The following is a 22,292-nucleotide window of genomic DNA, read 5'->3' on the forward strand; positions in this document are numbered from 1 at the left end:
ATTTTTATTTATTTATTTTCTTCTTTCAGTTACTCTTACCAATAATCTTCCTTTCTACACTCTCCTCCAACCTTCTCTCTTCTGCTTTTTCCTTTCAACTTGCAGAACTTTTGACCCTTGTCAACAACTTCTCTCAATTTCTGTTTATCTGTTACTATTTTGAATTCTCCCTCATTTTTTAAAATATATTTTTAAATGTTTTTTTTAAAAAAAAGATGTTTAGATTACATAAATGTTACATAAAAATATAGGGGATTCCCATATGCCCCACTCCCTACACCTCCCACATTTTCCATAACAACATCCTTCATTATTGTGGTACATTCATTACAATTGTTGAAAACATTTTGGAGCATTGCCACTAAGCATAGATTATACTTTACATTGTAGTTTCCACTCTGTCCCACCCAATTTTGTAGGTTGTGGCAAGATATGTAATGGCCTGTATCTGTCACAGTGATGTCATTCAGGACAATTCCAAAATCCTGAATATTTCAACTGTTTATCCCTCTCCCTGCCCTCAGAACCTCCAGCGGCCACTGCCTTCACATCAATGATATAATTTCTTCCATTGCAAGAATCACAATAAGTCTATAGTAGAATACCAGTAAGTCTATTTTAGTTCATAGTTCATTCCCCAATCTTGAGGATTCTAGGATAGTGATGCCCACTCCACCTCTAATTGAGAGGGGCCTTCGATCCCATGGGGCAGATGGTTGAGAATCTTTTGCTTACAGTTGTAGACTCTCTCTGTTCCTTGGGATGGTTGTTGTACATCTTCATCTCTTTGTTAGCTGTCCTGGGTGAGTACAATGAACTGGAGAGTAGGTGTTGCAATTCCATTGAGATTCAGGGCCCAGCTGGCACATGGACAGCCCAATACACCTATCAATCCTTGTACTAATTATAGGTTCAAATAGAAGGGTCTGAAGAGCCATGTTTAGGGAAACCACAACTGAGTCCAACTCTGTCAAATGGGGGAGCATAAGTTCCAAAGTAGTACATACTGGTAAGGCATAAAAATCCTGAACTATCTGCCATGACTATTGTGTCTGGATGTTTCCAGAGCCCTCTTGAGCCCTACTATTTGATGTAGCATTTACTTTGGCAGTCAATGAGATTCTGCTGAAACCTGTAGAAGTACCTCCTGACTCACTTTGAAGTCTCTTAGCCATGTAAACTCATTTGTCTTTTCCCTGCTTTGGTCAATGTCTTTTTCCTGTTGCATTGCTGGTTGGTGCTTGGTAGTAATCCCTGAGTGCCATGGAGGCTCATCCTCAGGAGTCATGTCCCATGCTGGGGGAAATGTACTACATTTATATGCCGAGTTTGGCTTAGAGAGAGACCACATTTGAGCAATAAGGAGGCTCTCAAGAGGCAACTTTAGGTGCCTTAAAATACTAGGGTAAGTTTCAATTTCAAGAATAAAGGTTCATAAGTACAGTCATCAATATTAAGGGCCCATCAATGGACCACCCTCCTTCACTAGTCATTGCCCCTTCACTCAGGGGATTCTTGCTGTTCCAATAGAGAATGTGGCAGAGCTCCCCAGGATGTCTCCCTCTTTTTTTTCATTCCCACCCCCAAGGCTTGCTTGCTGTCTGCTCCCTGTGTCCATTCACTGGGCATTCTTCTGTGTGTCTGTATTTTTATTTTTATTTTTATTTACTTCCTCCCCCTTGTGACTTGCTTGTTGTTTGCTCTCTGTGTCCATTTGCTGTGTGCTTTTCTGTGTTTTTACTTGTCTTCCTTTTTTTGTTGCGTCACCTTGCTGAGTCAGTTCTCCACAGTGCTTGTGGGCTGGGTAGCACTCTGCAGTGCTTGCAGGCTGGCAGTACTCTGCGGTACTTGCAGGTCAGCAGCATTCTGTGGTGTGTGGGTGAGCCTGCCTTCACACTCCTTCCCCCATAACAGCAACCTCCTCTATCATCATGAGACATTCATTGTGTTTGGTGAATACATCTCTGAGCACGACTGTACCTCATGGTCAATGGTCCACACCATAGCCCACACTCTCCCACAGTCCACCCAGTGGATCATGGGAGGACATACAATGTCTGATAACTGTCCCTGCAGCACCATCCAGGACAACACCAACCCCCTAAAATGCCCCCATATCACATCTCTTTCTCCCACTCCCTACCCTCAGCAGCCACCATGGCCACTTTCTCCACACCAAGGCCACATTTTCTTCTATTACTAATCACAATAGATCATGAATAGAAAATCAGTAAGTCCACTCTAATCCATACTCTCTTCCTCCATCCTGTGGACATTAGAATGGTTGTGTCCACTCCACATCTATATCAAGGGGGGGTTTAGATTCCACATGGATGCTGGATGCAATCCTCCTGCTTTCAATTGTAGGTACTCTTGGCTCCCTGGTGTGGTGATTGACCTTCTTCACTTCCATGATAGCTGAGTGGTGTAAGTCCAATAAACCAGAGTGTAGGGGTTGCAAGTCTGTTGAAGCTCAGGGCCTGGCTATCACATGGTCAGTCCAGAGACTCAGGTCCCCTGGGTATACATCAAACCCCAGTACCAACTATAGTTCTGGTAAAAGTAACAGGAGAGGCTTGTGAACAAAGATCACATCTGAGTCCAGCTCCATCACACAGAATCACAAACTCCAAAGTAGGGCCAACTGACATGGCCCCAGTGTCTTCTTTTTTTTTTTTTTTTATTAGCAATATGTTTTTTTTTATTGACTTTGTAATAATATTACATTAAAAATATATATGTGAGGTCCCACCCCCCCACCCCCCCTCTCCCCCCCAACAACACTCGTTCCCATCATCATGACACATCCATTGGATTTGGTAAGTACATCTTTGGGCACCTCTGCACCTCATAGACAATGGTCCACATCATGGCCCATACTCTCCTCCATTCCATCCAGTGGGCCCTGTGAGGATTTACAATGTCTGGTGATTACCTCTGAAGCACCATCCAGGGCAGCTCCATGTCCCAAAGACGCCTCCACCTCTCATCTCTTCCTGCCTTTCCCCATATCCATCGTCCACCATGTCCACTTTTCCCAATCCAATGCCACCTCTTCTATGTGGACATTGGATTGGTTGTGTCCATTGCACCTCTATGTCAAGAGGAGGCTCAGATTCCACATGGATGCTGGATGCAATCCTCCCACTTTCAGTTGTAATCACTCTAGGCTCCATGGTGTGGTGGTTGTCCTTCTTCAACTCCATCTTAGCTGAGTGTGGTAAGTCCAATAAATCAGATTGTAGGTGCTGGAGTCTGTTGAGGCTCAGGACCTGGCTATCACATTGTCAGTCCAGAGATTCAAATCCCCTAAATATATCTTAGACCCCAACGTTAACTGCACCTCCAGCACATTAGCATGAAAGTCTTATGAAGGGAGATCCCATCTGAGTCCAGATTCATCACACATAAACACCATTTCCAAAGAGGGGCCATCTGCCCTGGTAGTTAACCCCATCGGCCATGACCATAACTCTCATGGGTCTCTTTAGCCTTCAAAGGAACCAATATCTGGGGGTTGTATCTGCTTTATCTGTCTCTCTGACTCTGCTCAGTTGTGCATGAGGGCAATCCTTCTGCCAGCCTCCAGACTCTTTTTTAGAAACTCGTAGCCATATAAACTCATTTCTCCTTTCCATTTCCCCCTTACTATAGGTCAGACAGCATTTTAAAGTCATGGTATTTTATGTAGACATGGATATTCTGCTGATCCGCATTGAACCTTCCGTATAAGGTCCTTTTCCAGTTGCATCATCAGTTGGTATTTGATAGTGGTCCCTCGTTGCCAGGGAGGCTCATCCCCGGGTGTCATGTCCCACGCTGGAGGGAAGGCATTGCATTTACATGCTGAGTTTGGCTTCGAGACTGGCCACATTTGAGTAACATGAAGGCTGACAGGAGGAAATTCCCAGGCACAATGTTGCTCTAGGCCTTGTTCTTATTTTAGGTTTATCAGCTCACAAGCATAGTCATTAGCATCAGGGGCCCACTGTTGAACCCTCACTCCCTCCCGGTCCCCGCCGCTGTACCTGGGAGACTGTCGCTGCTCCCCTAGGGACCACGACAGAGCACCACTGGCCAGGAACCCAGTACCCCCCTGCTGTGGTTTTTAATTGTTGCCACTATGAGTATATCCAATCATTACCATGCACCCTGGACATATGTTCTGTACAGCTCCCTGTCAGCCATATATCACCTGTCATTGGTATCCCATACCAGTATCCCTCCATTGCCATTGTTGAAACACTCTGTGATCCAGAACTCCCCGAAATTTGAAGCCCAATATAATGTCATGGTCCCTTACTAGGGAATGGCATATAGCGATGGGTTTAAAGGATAGATAAAGAACTTGGATAAAGTTAGATAAAGAACTTAGATAAAGAATGTTGACTTGAAAAAATTCCACATCCTATCCTTTTTTTTTTTTTTTTTCCCCCCCTAATTATTCAGCATTTCTTCACAGGAGTCCTAGACCACAGCAATGCATCCCAGTGTCTTCTTGATATCATTTTTCCCTTTATTCATTTAAATGAGTTAATTAAGGATATTTGTTTGGACATCTTTGATTAGTTGTTCCATGCTTGTGTCTCTTCCTGTTTTTTAGTTTGTTCATTAGACTGGGCCATGACTTCCTGTTTTTTTAGTATGACTTGTCATTTTTTGCTGATGTCTAGGCATTTATTTATCTTGATGTGCTTATTCAGTTGGTTGGTTTCTTTTTCCAGTCTAGGGTTTTATTTTTGTTTTGTTTTGTGTTAGGAGTCCTCTTTATCACTTGATTCCACATATTCTATATCCTTGTAGTTTTTGTGTTCAACGGAAAAAAATAGTAGCACCACAAAAAAGGAAAGAAAGAAGAGATAAAAGAAAAAGAAAAAATAAAAAAGAAGGAAGGAAAAAAGAACGAAGTAGAGTCAGAAAAAATTAAAAATAAGAGGGGAAACAGTCAACAGGAATAAAAATACAGAAAGTGGGAAAAAAGAAACAGGAAAAGATATAATAAAATAGAATGAAATAAAAGTCCAGATAGGTGAGAAGAGAAAAAGACAAACAGGGAAAGGCAGGAAGGAAGAAAAGAAGAGGGGAAAATGGCAGAAATATAAAGTCGAAAGAAAAAATAAAAAGAGGAAGGAGAGAAAAAAAAACAAAAGGGTAAAATACTAATAAATAAAAGACAAAATGGGAAGAAAAGGGGAGCAGATGTAGCTCAGAGATTGAGCACCTGCTTCCCTTGTATGAGCTCCTGGATTCAATCTCTGATACCTCTTTAAAAAAAAGTTCCAATGGGACTCTTTAGGGACCAGATGTGGCTCCAACCCTTGAGTGCCTGCTTCCCACATGGGAGGTCCCGGGTTCAGTACCTGGTGCCTCCAAAAACAAAACAAAACCAAAAAATCAAATGACAAACAAACATGAAAAAACCAACTCAGGGGAACTGATGTAGCTCAGTGGATGAGTGCTGACTTTCCACATATGAAGTCTAGGGTTCAATCTCTGACCCCAGTACCTTAAAACGAAAAAAAAAAAGGTGGGGGGGAGGGAGGAAAAATGAAAAGAATAAAAGGCAAAAGAAATGGGAAGAGAAAAAAGAAAAAAGAAAAACAGGAGAAGAAGGGATGAAAACGAGGAAGAGGAGAAGAAACAAACAAGAAAAACAAAAGGAAATAAAAATCTGGGTCTCCCTCTCAGAGCTCCAGGACCATCAACTAGGTTCCTCCTCTCGGACTGTCTGTTTTGGCTTATCAATCACCCCACCAAACTGCCACCCACCAAAAAAACCAAACAGGCCTCCTCTCAGGCCGCCAGTGACTCACTAGTCTGCTCCCCTCCAGTTGCTTTTACTGCCTATCAATCCCCTCACAGCCAGCTTCCCATCAGTATATAGATAAAGAAAAAAAAAAAAAAAAAAAAGAAATAGGAAAAAAAATGGAGGGGAAAAAATCCCTCTGGCTATTTTCCCTCAGCTCTCCCTGCAGCTTATCTGACTCTGCCTACCCTAAGTAGGCTGGACACAGACCCACTTGTGAGATCACTCCTTAGCAGCTCTTTCTCTCCAAGAGCTAGCTGCATGGCTCCCCCCTCCTAATACTGACTGGGCAGTTTCCCTTTCCCTCAGGGCTAGCTGGTACACTCCCTTCTTTCCTGGGGCTGGCTGAGTAGCTTAACTTTTCTCTGGTGCCCAGATGGGGCCTCTCCCTCTTCAGCCACCCTTTCCTATAGACCCCGGAAAATCCCAGCCTCTTATTCCCAGGAAGCCTGATTACCTTGCCACAGTTTCTAGAGGAAACTTCTCCACCTTGGATCCCTTCTATCCCATAGGTTTTGATATGTTGTGTTCTCATTTTCATTTGTCTTGAGGTATTTACCAATTATTCTTGCATTTTCTTCTTTGACCCATGGATTATTTAAAAGTGCATTGTTTAATCTCCATAATATTTATGAAATTTCCCTTTTTCTCCCTGTCACTGATTTCCAGCTTTATTCCAATATGGTCAGAGAAAGTGCTTTGTATAATTTCAATCTTTTAAAATTTGTTGAGACCTATCTTGTGACCCAACATATGTTCTACCCTGGAGAAGAATCCACGAGCTCTTGAGAAGAATGAATATCCTGCTCTTTTGGGGTATAATGTTCTATAAATGTCTGTTTGGTCTAGTTCATTTTTCATATAATTCAAGCTCTCTGTTTCCTTATATATCCTCTGTCCAGATGTTCAAACCAAAGCTGAGAGTGGTGATTAGTCAGCTAAAGTGGTGCTGATGCAAAGTATCAGAAATTTGTTGGTTTTTATAAAGGATGTTTATTTGGGGTAAAAATTTACAGTTACAAGGCCATAAAGAGTTCAGCTCAAAGTTACTTCCTCACCAAACCCTGTTACCACATGTTGAAGCAAGATGGTGGGTGATGTCTGCGAGGGTTCAGCCTTCCTCTTCCTCTTAAAGCTCCGTGGTCCCAGCTTTTTTCACTCTCAGCTGTAGGCTGACATAAGGTTCATCTCTCTCCCCAGGGCTCATTTCTTTCTGGGCTCAGCTGCTCTGCTCTCTTCACAAGGTCAGCTGTAGACTATCAGGATCATCTCTCTTCCCAGGACCTCTCCCTTTTCTAATGAGCCATCTCTATTCCTCTGTGTTCTTCTCCTGTGTATCTCCTTCTCTGTGTGAGTCTGTTTCATCAGCCTATCAAGGGGGCAGACACTCAGCACTGAGTTGTACTCTAATGACATGGTTGAATAGAATCCCTAGTCTTTTTTTCAATTCATTTTTTATTGCCTTGTTTTTTAAAGATACATAGATCACACAAAATGTTACATTAAAAAATATAAGAGGTTTCCATATATCACATTTCCCACCCTCAACCCCCCACTCCTCCCACATCAACAACCTCTTTCATCAGTGTGGCACATTCATTGCAGTTGATGAATACATTTTGGAGCACTGCTACACTGCATGGGTTATAGTTTACATTGTAGTTTACACTCTCTCCCAGTCCATTCAGTGGGTTATGACAGGATATATAATGTCCTGCATCTGTCCCTGCAATATCATTCAGGCCAACTCCAAGTCTCAAATATGCCCCCATTTCACGCCTATTCTTCCCTCTCCCTACCCTCAGCAACTCCCATGGCCAATGTCTGCACATCAATGATATAATTTCTTCCTTTGCTAGAGTCACAATAGTTCTATAGTAGAATACCAGTAAGTCCACTCTAATCCATACTCTATTCCTCCATCCTGTGGACCCTCGGATAGTGAAGTCCACTCCACCTCTCAATCAAAAGGGGGCTTAGATCCCACATGACTGATGGATATGATTCTCCTGCTTGCAGTTATAGACTCTCTCAATTCCTTGGTGTGGTGGTTGACCACCCTTACCTCTCTGTTAGCTAACCTGAGTAAGTCCAATGAACTAGAGAGTAGGAGTTGCAACTCTGCTGAGGCTCAGGGCCCAGCTGGCACATGGACAGTCCAGAGATTCTAGTGTCCTGAGCCTACATCAGCCCCAGTACAAGCCTCAGGTTCAGTAAAAGTGACAGAAGAGGTATGTGTAGAGAGGTCACATCTGAGTCCAACTCCATTACACTCAGGAGCACAAATTCCAAAGTAGTGAAGACCTAATGTTAACATAAGTTAATCAGACATCTCAGCTGAATCCAATACAATCAAAGGGTTATCATGAACAGAGGAACCAGACAAGTTTACAAACATAATCAATATTTCTTTTTGGAATTCATAAATAATGTCAAACTGCCACAAGTGGTGTATTGAAGTCTCCACTCTTATTGTAGAGATATTATATTTCTCCCTTCAGTTTTGCCAGTGTGTGTCTCATATATTTTGGGGAACCCAAGTTAGGTGCATAAATATTTATGATTGTTATTTCTTTTTGGTGAATTGTCCCTTTTATTAATATAAATGACCTTCTTCCCTCTTTTAACAATTTTACACTTAAAATCTATTTTGTCTGATATTAGTCTCACTACCTCAAATCTTTTTTTATTATTATTTGCATGGAATTTTTCCAACCTTTCACTTTTAGCCTGATTGTGTCCTTGCTTCTAAGATGAGTCTCTTGTAGACAGCATATAGATGGCTCATATTTTAAAAATAATCCATTCCATCTTTTTATGTTAGTTAGGGAGTTCAATCCATTAACATTCAATGTCATTACTATAAAGTAACTACTTACTTTGTCCATTTTATCCTTTGACTTTCCATTATCATATCTTACTATTATCTGTCTTTTTACTCTGTTAGTTACCCTTATTAATATTCTTCATTTCTACACTCTTATTCACATCTCTCACCATTGTCATTTCCTTTCAGGCTGCAGAACTCCCTTTAGCATCTCTTGTAAATCCAGTCTTTTGCTAACAAGCTCTCTCAGTTTTTGTTTGTCTGTGAAGACTTTAAACTCACCCTCATTTTTAAATGAGTTTGGCCAGAAACTTTTTAAAATGAGTTTGGCCAGAAAAAGAATTCTTGACTGGCAACGTTCTCTTTCAGAACATTAAATAAATCATACCACTGCCTTTTTGCCTCCAGGGTTTCTAATGAGAAATCGGCAATTTAATCTTATTGTGAATCCCTTGTATGTGATGTATTGCATTTCTCTTGCTGCTTTCAGGGTCCTCTCTTTATCTATGACATTTGACATTCTAAATAGTAGATGTCTCAGAGTAGGTCTCTTCAGATTTATTGTTTTAGATGCATTGTCCTTCTTGGATATTGATGTCTTTCATAAGGGTGGAAAATTTTGGGCCATTATTTTCTCAGATATTCTTTCTGTCCCTTTTCCATTCTCCTCCTTCTGGGGCATTGATAACACATATATTTGTGTGTTTCAAGTTGTTATTCAATTTCCTGAGCCCCTGTTCCATTTTTTTTTCCATTCTTTTCCCTTTCTGTTCTCCTGTCTTTTAGTTCAGATGCTTTGTGCTTCAACTGACTTATTCTATACTCTACCAATTCAAATCTGCTACTGTTAAACCTCTAATGTATTTATAATCTTTCAGTCTTTCATGCCTCTCTTTTCTTTGTGGGCTTTCAAAATTGTTCTTTGAGCTCAGTGTCTTCTTTTTTAATTTAATTTAATTTTTTCTCTTTAATTTTTAAAAAATGTTACATTAAAAAAATATGAGGTTCCCAGATACCTCTGGCCTCCCTCACCCCACTCCTCCCACATCAACAACTTCTTTCATTTGGTGAATACATTTTGGAGCACTGCTGCACCAGATGGATAATGGTTTACATTGTAGGACTGATGTTCTCAGAGGGAATTGTATCTCTCAAGAGAATTGGTGGCTCCCAGTAGGTTAGGGCAGTCAAGTATGTCAAGCCCTCAACATTGTTGCAAGTATCTCTGAATATGGTCCTTCAAATAATGAAGATTCATTGTCACTGTGGGCCCCGAGGAGAGAGGGAAAGAAGTATTGAATAGATGGAATCAGTGTAACTGTGGGGCAATGGAAGTATTCCACAAGATCATGCAATGATGGATATAGGACATGTTAAATTACACCAAAAATGTATAAAAGCCTATAGGCTAAAATGTAAACCATAATGTAAAACATAAGAAACTAAAAATTTAGAAAATTGTATAGTCTAAAATATAAACCATAATGTAAACCCAATTGGAACCATGTTTGCAAGCTTTTGTTTCAATATCTGTACATCAACTGCAGCAAATATAATATGAACATGTTATAAGATCGTTGCTGGGGAAGGGACAAAGTGTTTGCTGTTGGATATTTGGCAGTACTGTATATTGTATATGTGAAGTATTGTGATCTAAAACTTTTGTGAAGACAAACTTAATAATTAGGAAAAAAAAAGAAAGGATGGGGAAATAGACTTGGCCCAGTGGTTAGGGCGTCCGTCTAACACATGGAAGGTCCGCGGTTCAAACCCCGGGCCTCCTTGACCCGTGTGCAGCTGGCCCATGTGCAGTGCTGATGCGCGCAAGGAGTGCCGCGCCATGCAGGGGTGTCCCGCGCGTAGGGGAGCCCCACGTGCAAGGAATGTGCCCTGTAAGGAGAGCCGCCCAGCGCGAAAGAAAGTGCAGCCTGCCCAGGAATGGCACCGCACACACTTCCCGTGCCGCTGACGATAACAGAAGCGGACAAAGAAGCAAGACGCAGCAAATGGACACAGAGAACAGACAACCGGGGGGGTGGGGGGTGGAATTAATTAAATAAATAAATATATATTTAAAAGAAAAAAAAGAAAAGCCTATAAAAAAATAAAAGAAAGGATGTAGACACTGAGGAAGAAATGGAAGAAATAGCCTTGCCACTGTACATACAGGGCAACACATATAGCCATGATGAAAGACAAAACATCAAAAACAAAGCTTTTTCATTTTTTCATCTTTTGATACCCCAATTTATTTTTACTTTAAAAATTTTTTCTAAATTAGCATGTATGCTAGATCTAACATTTAAACCCATCACTATATTCCATTTTGCTGTTAATGGAGCCTGGCAATATATTAGGCTTCATTTTTGAAGAAGTTTTGGACCATAGAGAGGTTGAATTAAGGCAGAGGAGGAACACTGGTGTGGGATGTTATTGATAGGGGCACATGGTTGGGAGGGAGCTCTCCAGGGCATGTATATAGGGTACATAAAAATGTTTTCATAATGGTTACAGTTAAAAATGACAACTGAGGGAGTGCTGAATTCCTAGCCAGGGGAGCTCTATCACATTCCCCAATGGAACAGCAACAATCCCCCAGGTGCAATGGCAAAGACCAATAAAAAAGGATGGTCCAACAATGAGCTCTTGATACTGATGACTAGGCTTATAAGCCTGTGAGCCTGAAATATGAACTAGGCCTAGAGCTGCAGGGTGCCTAAGAATTACCTCCTGAGAGCCTCCATGTTGCTGAAATGTGGCCACTCTCTAAGCCAAACTCAGCGTATAAATGCATTATCAGTGTCTTCTTTTTTTTTAAAGATTTATTTATTTATTTGTTTATTTATTTATTTATCTCCCCCGCCCCCCCACCCCAGTTGTCTGTTCTCTGTGTCTATTTGCTGCATGTTCTTCTTTGTCTGCTTCTGTTGTCCGCGGCATGGGAATCTGTGTTTCTTTTTGTTGCATCATCTTGTTGTGTCAGCTCTCCGTGTGTGCAGCACCATTCCTGAGCAGGCTGATCTTTCTTTTGCACTGGGAGGCTCTTCTTATGGGGCACGGCACTCCTTGCGCACATCAGCGCTGCGCATGGGCCAGCTCCACACGGGTCAAGGAGGCCCAGGGTTTGAACTGCGGACCTCCCATGTGGTAGACGGACGCCCTAACCACTGGGCCAAGTCCGTTTTCCCTCTTCACTGGTATTTTTATGAACAGAACCAAAGACAGAGCATTCCTCCCTGATTTTTCTGGTGTTGCTCTCAGTGATTATCAAAACCTGGACTATGACTTCACTCTTTACCTATAAAAAGAGATTGTCTGCCGTAGGTTTGGATTCCATATGTCATGTATATACTTGGACATATTAGTTAACTTTGCTGGGTGTGAATTTCCCTCTTGGTAATAATATTTGGGGTTGTTATGTGGACTAAATGCTATATGGTAGGCACTTGCTAAATGGAAAATATTGCCGTCAAATGATTGATTAAAACATGTATAACAAACATTTGAAGTAGAAACATTTCACAAAATGAGGATGTATATCTAACTCAAGGTACTTCCACAATTGTATTATGACTAGTTTATTTTTTGGATTTCCACATTTTATAAATGAAACCTTATAATTTCACCAATGATTGAATATGTCTCTCATTTATAATAAACTCTGGTGTTTGTTTTGAAGCCATATATGGCTTATTTCCATATTCATATGGTAGCAGTTTGATATTATTGATGAAGTCCAAAAAGAAATATTGATTATGTTTGTAAACTGGTCTGTTTCTCTGGACATGATAACCTTTGATTGTATCAAATTCAGAGGTTTCACTTTTACTTTATTAAATTAAGATTAGGGCTTTCATTGGGCTCAGTCAGTAGGACATTGAGTCCCCACCCCCTTGGTGGGGGGACATTCACACAGAAAACAACAGGGCAGAGGAGAGAGCTTAATTTTGGTGCTGGACCCCTAGGGAGAGAGCCAAGCCATTTGCCAGTTTACAGCTGGCCTTGTGGAGAGAGCAGAGCAGTTGAGCCTGAAAGAGACTAGCCCTGGAAGAAGGATGAGCCTTATGCCAGCCTACAGTTGAAATTGGAAGAAGCTGGAACCATGAAAACTTTAGAGGAGGAGGAAGGCTGAACCCTGGTAGAGATAGGCAGCCATCTTGCTCCAACACGTGGCAACAGATTTTGGTGAGGAAAGTAACTTACTCTTTGTGGCCTTGTGACTGTAAACTTCTAACCCAGATAAATACTCTTTATAAAAGCCAACAGATTTCTTCTACTTTGCATTAGCACCCCTTTGGCTGACTAATACACATATCTTACCCCAAACTGTCTGAGTATATTTTATTTAAAATAGAAAATGTATGCCATGTAAAGTTGTACCTACACTAAATATTCTTACTTCTCATAGGATATATAATTTGGCTTAACGTCTAGGATTAGATGATGGTTGATATGATTGATTTTACTGGTTTGTTCACCTACAGAAAAGCATAGGCACAAATTCCAACATATAGTAAATGAAATATGTCTTCAGAAAGATCTAAAAGTAGAAGCTCAAAGAAAGGTAAAACAAAGAGTACTTACTTCCTGGAAAATTTATATAGTGAGAATTTATAGCAGTGAGAAGTTCCATGGTCCATTGAATGTGTTCATTATGCATTGTGTCAATGAACTCCCACACAGGGAATTTAGATCTCTAGATATAGAAGTAGATGAGTCACGGACGGAATGAATGGATGGATGGAAACCCCTGCGAGGATTCATCTGGTCTCTTTGCTTCTCTAACCCACAGGAATGGTCTGTTCTGTAACACACAGGTCTGAAACATCATGATGCATCTTTATTCTGCAGGCAGTTTGGAAGTCCTCTAGAGAAAAATCAGAATTTTGGGTCGATAGTAATTTGATCCTCTCTGCTTTGTGTTTTTTTTTAGCCTTTATTCTATCTGTATTTTATTGCTTTTCTTGACTTTATCGTGAGGTAAAGACTTACTCTACATAGATCTCATATATAAGGAAACATAAGGTATAGTGGTCATATCTTTTTTCTCCCTAAGCATGAAGAAATAGAAAAAAAAAAATCAAAATTGCAACTCAGGATAACTGGAAAAAAAATGTATCTGTATATGTTCAAGTTTTCTGGGACTTCTGATTTTCAACCCAGGGTGCTGAGAGCTCCTGTAGGTAAACTTGATAAATCCAGAATGGAAAGCATGTATGGGAATGGAACCAAAACATGTGAAGAAGATCCAAGAGATGGTTCATCCCTTGCTCTAAGCCAGTCATATTCTTGAAATTTTTAGCCTCATGGGACAATAATTACTCTTTGAGCTGATCCAAACTTTCAGTCTCTAAGATGCTTGACTCATAATAGCCATAACAAAAGTCTAGGGATGATTAAGAAATGTTTGGCTTGTGAGCATTTAAAAATGGAAAGGTCAAGCCAGGCTAAACTCAATTCATTTATTTAAATTAGGGCAAATTAGATTGATATATTTTATGAATGCTGCTTACCAATGTTTCCCAAAATGGAATATTAATTGTTCTATAGATTAAAATATAAAGTGTAAGCATGAGGATATGTGATCAAATATATTTAGTGGATTTAAATTAAGTGAAAAGGGGAAGCGGACTTGGCCCAGTGGTTAGGGCGTCCGTCTACCATATGGGAGGTCTGCGGTTCAAACCCCGGGCCTCCTTGACCCGTGTGGAGCTGGCCCATGCGCAGTGCTGATGCGCGCAGGGAGTGCCCTGCCACGCAGGGGTGTCCCTGCATAGGAGAGCCCCATGTGCAAGGAGTGCACCCCATAAGGAGAGCCGCCCAGCGTGAAAGAAAGCGCAGCCTGCCCAGGAATGGGGCCACACACACGGAGAGCTGACACAGCAAGATGACACAACAAAAAGAAATACAGATTCCTGTGCTGCTGACAATAACAGAAGCGGACAAAAAGAACAACATGCAGCAAAATGGACACGGAGAACAGACAACTGGGGTGGGGGGGGAAGGGGAGAGAAATAAAAAATAAATAAATAAATTACTATATATATATACAAAATAAATTAAGTGAAAAGATTAGCTTTCTCTTTTGGGAAACAGATGTGGCTCAAGCTTTGGGCTCCTGTTTACCACATAGGAGGTCCAGTGTTCAATACCCAGGGCCTCCTGGTGAACGTAAGCTGGCCCGCATAAGTTGGCCCACGTGGAGTGCCAGCCCTTGTGGAAGTGCTGGCCAATGTGGAGAGCTGGTGCAGCAAGATGACACAACAAGAGACACAGATGAGAGACAATAAGAGATGTAGCAGAACAGGGAGCTGAGGTGGCACAAGAGATTGACCATCTCTCTCCCACTCTGGAAGGCCCAGAATCAGTTCCCAGAGCAGCTTAATGAGAATACAAGCAGACACAGAAGAACACACAGTGAATGGACACAGAGAACAGATAACAGGGGGTTGGGGGGGGGGGGTGGGTAGAGAAATAAATAAATAAATAATAAATCTTTTTAAAAAGTTAGTTTTCTCTTTTGATCTTCTCAGAGGCTTTAATATGGTAGGTGCATTGGGGCTCTCACCAATGGGCTATAATTACACTTTCTCAGGACAAATGACAGGAAGAACTGATATTGGGAGATGCTACAAAGAATACAGAACTTGGACTCAAAACATTTGACAGAGTCCTGCAAAGTATTTTTATGTAAGAGATGATAAAAATGTGGGCAGGATAACAATACCGTGAAGTAGGTTCACAACTAGTTGAGAGCTAGTTAATCTGAACCTTTTTTTTTTTTTTTTTTAAAGATTTTATTTATTTATTTAATTTCCCCCCCTCCCCTGGTTGTCTGTTCTTGGTGTCTATTTGCTGCGTCTTGTTTCTTTGTCCCCTTCTGTTGTCGTCAGTGGAACGGGAAGTGTGGGCGGCGCCATTCCTGGGCAGGCTGCACTTTCTTTTCACGCTGGGCGGCTCTCCTTACGGGCGCACTCCTTGCGCGTGGGGCTCCCCCACGCGGGGGACACCCTTGCGTGACACGGCACTCCTTGCGCGCATCAGCGCTGCGCATGGCCAGCTCCACACGGGTCAAGGAGGCCCGGGGTTTGAACCGCGGACCTCCCATATGGTAGACGGACGCCCTAACCACTGGGCCAAAGTCCGTTTCCCTAATCTGAACCTTGGTAGGGACAGTTGGGTGTGGGGAGCTACAGGGTCTCTCTTTCCTGGTCTGTTCTTCAACACCTGGATGAGGACACAGGAGACATTTGGGCTACACATAAACCCCCACACCTGTGCGCATATAGATCTAGAACCATTTCTGGGAGAGTATATAACTTGGTGATAGATGACCAGAGGGACTCAGCACCTGGACAGGAAGTGATATTTACTTTTTACTGCATGAATTTTCTATTGTTTGCAATTTCTTATTTACCATGTATGATTTTTAAAATGTCCATGTGCTGCCTTTTCTTAAAAACAATGTATTTAACTTAATGAGAAACAGGAAGTGAGGATGCTTAGCATTAAGGTAGGTGTGGATTAGGAGGAACCAAATTGTAAATAAAGCCTTAGCATTTCAGTTTGCTAGGCTGCTGAAACCAGATACCATAAAAAGGGCTGGACCTTTTTTTCATTTAACATTTTTTATTGAAGTATATCATTCATACATAAGCATATATAAACAATAAGTGTATAGTGAAAGTTGTGAACTTACCAAACAAACATGCATATCATCATATGGGACTCACATATATCACCCCACTTCCAACACTTGTATTGTTGTGAAACTTTTGTTACAAACTGTGAAAGAGCATCATCAAAATAGTACTACTAACTATAGCTTTTATCTTATATTCAGTGTATTTTTCCCCATGGCAAGTTCATTGGATTTTAGTTGTTTACCCTCTTTACTAAGCCATAACGGACTTTGGAGGAATGCAGAATATTCATTCTCAAAGGTCTGAAGAGATATATAAAAGACTGAGGTTAACGTGCTCATTGGTAAAGGATTTATGCTAGGAAAGTTGAGTAACACTGTGTCATCTGGGGAGATCTGCTGCCCTATTCAGTGCATCTTGATGGACTGTCTAATGTTAACTCTCTGGGCCTCTAACTTTGCTCAAGCCAGATAAACTAGATGATTATCATACTAGATTTACAAATTTGAGCAGAGATGGAAGATAAGACCAAACACACTTAAAATGAGGAATTAATTTGACCTTCATAGAAGTATTGTCAGTGAGGGTTTCTCAACAGTAGCTTAAATGATGAAAGATAGTAAAAAATCAACTTTCTTGCCATTTTTCCTAGGGTATTTAAAATAGTATAACAGGCAGAGTGTATGATTTACCAAGGTGTTCTTCACTTTGAGAATATATGCAATGCTTATTTTTAGACAAAAACGTTTAATTGCTTATTTTGCTACAATGGACACTGTTTTAGCAGAATTCTCCTTTTTCAAGATCCCCTCTCCATTTCTGTATTCATATTTGCTTAAACATTTGTTTCTGACTTGTGTTCAGTCATATCAATATCACTTTGATAAAAAAGTAACGTTAAAGCAGTGTCTCCTGATTAAAAAAAACAATAAATTTTAGTGACCATATGTAACCATAAGGGAATAATTTATATAGATCATATGACACTTATATAGATCATATGACCATATAACCTGCATTTCCTATGTTGATTCACATGCCATGAGGCATCAGTTGTACCCATTTATTGGAAAAGTATTTGAAATCCTTTAAAGCAGTGATAAATACTCTAATTCCAATAGTGGATATATATTTTTAAAAGTAGTTCTTAGCGATTGAATATAATATTGTGGCAGGAAGAATTCTAACCATGTGTATCTCTGTGTTACATTTTTATCATGGGGGAAAACAGATATAATCTGGAAACTAGAGAAGCTTGGCATTAAACAAATGGGCAGAGAAAATCCTCCCTAATGGTCTTTCCCTAGTTAAGTTGAACTAACTCCCCCCTACCCCATGCTCCCCCCAAAATGTATCTTAACCTCAATTTAAAGAGACTTTAAAAACAAAAAATCCTTTCTTGGTTGAAAAGCATTCTGGCTTAATCTCTAGTTTCCACACAGTGGGTTTTCAGAATAGTTTCTGTTGCTCTTGACACCACTTGAGGAGTTTGAGGTATGAGGTAAAAAATGTGTTAAACACCTGCTACAATGAAACACCACAATATCCCCAAACCTGCTGTAACCAGCTTGGAGATAAATAGACAAAGAGCCCATTTTAATGAGTTATTTCTTCTTGTTTTTTTTTTTTTTGAAGTTGTAGTTTACAGAAAATCATGCAGAAAGTAGAGAGTTCACAAATACCCCCCTTATGTGCACAGTTTGCCCTATTATTAACATTTTGCATTAATGTGGTAGCTTTGTTGCAAGTGATGAAACAATATTGTTATACTATTCACATTAGTCCACAGTTTACATTGGGATTCACTCTTTTTTTTTAAGTTCTATGTTTTAAAAAATTATTTATTCCAGTAACATATGTATAATCTAAAATTTCCCCATTTTAATCACAGTCATATATATAATTAAGTATTGTTAATTACACTCACAAAGTTAGGCTACCATTAAACACCATCTATTACCAAAACTTCCATCACACCAAACAGAAACTCTTTACCAATTTATAATTAATTTCCCATTCTCTACCTTCATACTGCAATCTGGTCATCTGTATTTGATTTTTTTTTCTATGAAGTTGCTTATTTTGATTATTCCCTGAAGTAGTTTGATATTTTTATGAATTCCCCCAAATAAGATATTATGTTTATAAACTGGTCTGTTCCTCTGAGTGTGATACCCTTTGATTATATTAAATTCAAAGATTTTATGTTTACTTGATAAAATCAAGATTAGGGCTTTGATTTGACCATGTCATTAGGGCATGGACAGTGTTGAGTCTTTGCTTTATAAATGGACATTCACAGAGAAGAAGAGGCACAGGACTAGAGAGAGCTCCATAGACACGGCAGAGGAAAGAACTTTTATCCTGGGGCCCCAGAAAGAGCTGAGCCATTCACCTGATAGTTTGCAGCTGAAGAGGCCACAGCCCTGAGCAGCTAAAAAGGCCTGAAAAGAAATGAGTCCCCCAGAAATGAACCCTCCAGCCTATAGCTTAGATCAGAAGAAGCTGGGCCCATGGAGCCTTAAGAGGAAGAGGAAGGCTGAACCTTTGCAGAGATTGGCAACCATCTTGCTCCAACACGTGGCAACAGACTTTGGTGAGGGAGTATCTATTATGGTGCCTTGAGTTGGACTCTTTAGGGCCTGCTAACTGCAAGCTTTTAACCCAAATAAATGCCCTTTATATAAGCCAACAGATTTCTGGTGTTTTGCATCAGCACCCCTATGGCTGGCTAATACATTCCCTAACAATGAGATCATATGATTATTTGTCATTTTGTGTTTGGCTTATTTTACTCAACATGATGTCTTCAAGGTTAATCCATGTGGTTGCATGTATCAGAACTTCATTCCTTTTTATGGCTGAATAATATTTCATTGGGTATTGTATTAGTCAGCCAAAGGGGTGCTGATGCAAAATACCAGAAGCCTGTTGACTTTTATAAAGGGTATTTATTTGGGGTAGGAGCTTACAGATTTCAGGCCATAAAGCATAGGTTACTTCCCTCACCAAAGTCTATTTCCATGTGTAGGAGCAACATGTCTGCTGATGTCTGCCAGGGCTCAGGCTTTATGGATTCCTCTCTTTCCAGGTCTTGCTTCTTTCCAGGCTCAGGGTTCCTTTCTTCCAAGGGTTTGCTTCTTTCCAGGCTCAGTGTTCCTCTCTTTCCAGGCTCAGGTTTCCTCTCTTCCTGGGGCTTGCTTCTCTTTCCTCTGTGTGCTTACTTTCTGGGGCTCCAGCTTAAGACTTCAGCATCAAACTCCAACATCAAAACTCCAACATTAAAATCCTTACTCTGTCCTTTGCCATGTCTTTTATCTATCAGTCCCCATGCATAAGGGGTGAGGACTCAATGCCCGACTGGCACAAGAGGTTTACTTGATTACTTAATCTGCATCCAATATAATCTAATATGCCCAGAGGAAAAGACCAGTTTACAAATATAATTCAATATTTCTTTTTGGAAATCATCAATAATATCAAACTGCTACAGGTTGTACGTACCACATTTTGTTTATTTTTTTATCTGTTGATGGACATGGGTTGCTTCCATCTTTTGGCAGTTGTGAATAATGCCACTATGAACATCAATGTGTCAATATCTGTTCTAATCCCTGCTTTTTATTCTTTTGGGTATATACCCTGTAGGAATGAGAGGAAAATAAAGTGTTAAACAGTCCATCTAATGGCCAACTGAAGGCTTCCGGCCATGTATATCTGGTCAGGAGTGAATCAGCACTCCGATATATGTAGTAGTCAGCATTTTCATATACTTTAGTAGTCAGCATTTTCATGGCATGTTATGTAAGCCTCACGTGTGTATTTATGTAACCAATTTTGTAAAAAAGGTATAAAAAATGATGATCCAGTCACCGGACAGAACCAAACCTAAAGGAAGGTGATGATGATTAAACCACGAGCACTCTACCTGCTGCCTCAAGTGCTTTCTTTCAATTAGTCACTGGGCTAGAGCACCACTCACTGCCTGAGCAACTCAGACCTGACATACCTAGAAGTGGGATTGCTGGGTCATATGATAATTCTATACTTTCTGTGGAAATGCCAACCTTTCTATAGTGGCTGCACCATTTTACATTCACATCAACAGTGAATGAGTGTTCCTATTTTTCCACAGCCTCTCCAACACTTGTTATTTTCCTTGTTTTGAATAGAAGCCATTCTAGTGGGTATAAAATGGTGTCTCCTTAGGTTTGGATATTCATTTCCCTGATGGCTAATGATGTTGAGCATTCTTTTCATGTGCTTATGGATCACTTAATATTTTCTTTGGAGAAATGTCTGTTTAGTTCTTTTGCCCATTTTTTAAAAATTAGGTTATTCGTTTGTGGTTGAATTGTAAATTTATTTTATATATTTGGAACATTAAAACTTTTTTGTTTATGTGACTTACAAGTATTTTCTACTAGTTTGTGTTTTTACTTTTGTGAAGTTCTTTGATGTACAAAAGTTGTTAGTTTTAATGAAGCCCCGTTTATGTAGATTTTTCTTTTGTTGCTTGTGCTTTTGGAATAAAGTCCAAGAAACCATTGCCTAACACAAGGTCCTGAAGATTCTTCCTTATGTTTTCTTCTAGGGATTTTATAGTTTTGGTTTTTATATTTATGTCTGATCCATTTTGTGTTGGTTTTTGTATATGATGTATAAGGGAGTCTGCCTTCATTCTTTTACATGTGAATATCCACCACCATTTGTTAAAAAGACTATTCTTTCTCACTTGGGAGGATGTAGCATTTTTGTCAAAAACCAGTTGGCCCTACATGTGAGGGTTGATTTCTGAATTCTCAATTCAATTCCATTCATCTATATGTCTTTCTGTGTGCCAGTACAATACTGTTTTGAGTACCATGGCTTTATAATAAATTTCAAAATTGGGTACTATGAGTCCTCCAACTTCATTCTCCTGTTTTTAAGATGGCTAGTGGTCTGTTGAGATCATCTATGTCTTCTTCATTTGGTATAGGTAGTTCATGATTTCTAGGAATTTGTCCATGTCATCTACATTAATTTGTTGGAATACAGTTGTACATAGTATCCTCTTGAAAACTTCTTTATTTCTGTGTGGTCAGTAGTAGTGCCCCCTCCTTCATTTCTGATTTTAGTTATTTGCATCCTCTCTCTCTTATATATTAGTCCACTAGAGTTTTGTGGTTTTATTGATCTTTTAAGTATTTGGTTTTGTTGATTTTCTTTATTTTTATTTTTTATTTTTTATTTTATCTCTATTATAATCTTTGTTGTTTCCTCCTTTATGCTTGCTTTGGGTTTAGTCTGCTTTTCTCCCCCTAGATCCTCCAGTTGTGAAGTTAGATCTCGGATTTGAGATCTAGTTTCTTTTTTAATGTAAGTATTTAGAACTAAGCATTTCCCTCACAGAACTGCCTTCGCTGCATACCATAAGTCTTGGTATATTGTATTTTTTTTTTTTTATAATTTCCTATTTTTTTTTTAAGATTTATTTATTTATTTATTTATTTATTTATTTATTTAATTCCCCTCCCCTCCCCCGGTTGTCTGTTTTCTGTGTCGTTTTGCTGTGTCTTGTTTCTTTGTCCGCTTCTGTTGCCGTCAGCGGCACGGGAAGTGTGGGCGGCGCCATTCCTCGTCAGGCTGCTCCCTCCTTCGCGCTGGGCGGCTCTCCTTATGGGTGCACTCCTTGCGCATGGGGCTCCCCTACGCGGGGGACACCCCTGTGTAGCACGGCACTCCTTGCGCGCATTAGCACTGCGCATGGGCCAGCTCCACACGGGTCAAGGAGGCCCCGGGCTTGAACCGCGGACCTCCCATGTGGTAGACGGACGCCCTAACCACTGGGCCAAAGTCCGTTTCCCGGTATATTGTATTTTTGTTTTCATTCACTTGAAGATATTTTCTGATTTCCCTGAGATTTCTTCTTTGACTGATTGGTTGCTTAGGAGTGTGTTAATTTCCATATATTTGTGAAATTTCCAGTTCTCCTCTATTAATGTTTTCTACCTTCGTTCCATTGTGGTTGGAG

The sequence above is a fragment of the Dasypus novemcinctus genome, chromosome 18 (assembly GCF_030445035.2).
Source record: "Dasypus novemcinctus isolate mDasNov1 chromosome 18, mDasNov1.1.hap2, whole genome shotgun sequence".
NCBI lineage: Eukaryota > Metazoa > Chordata > Mammalia > Cingulata > Dasypodidae > Dasypus > Dasypus novemcinctus.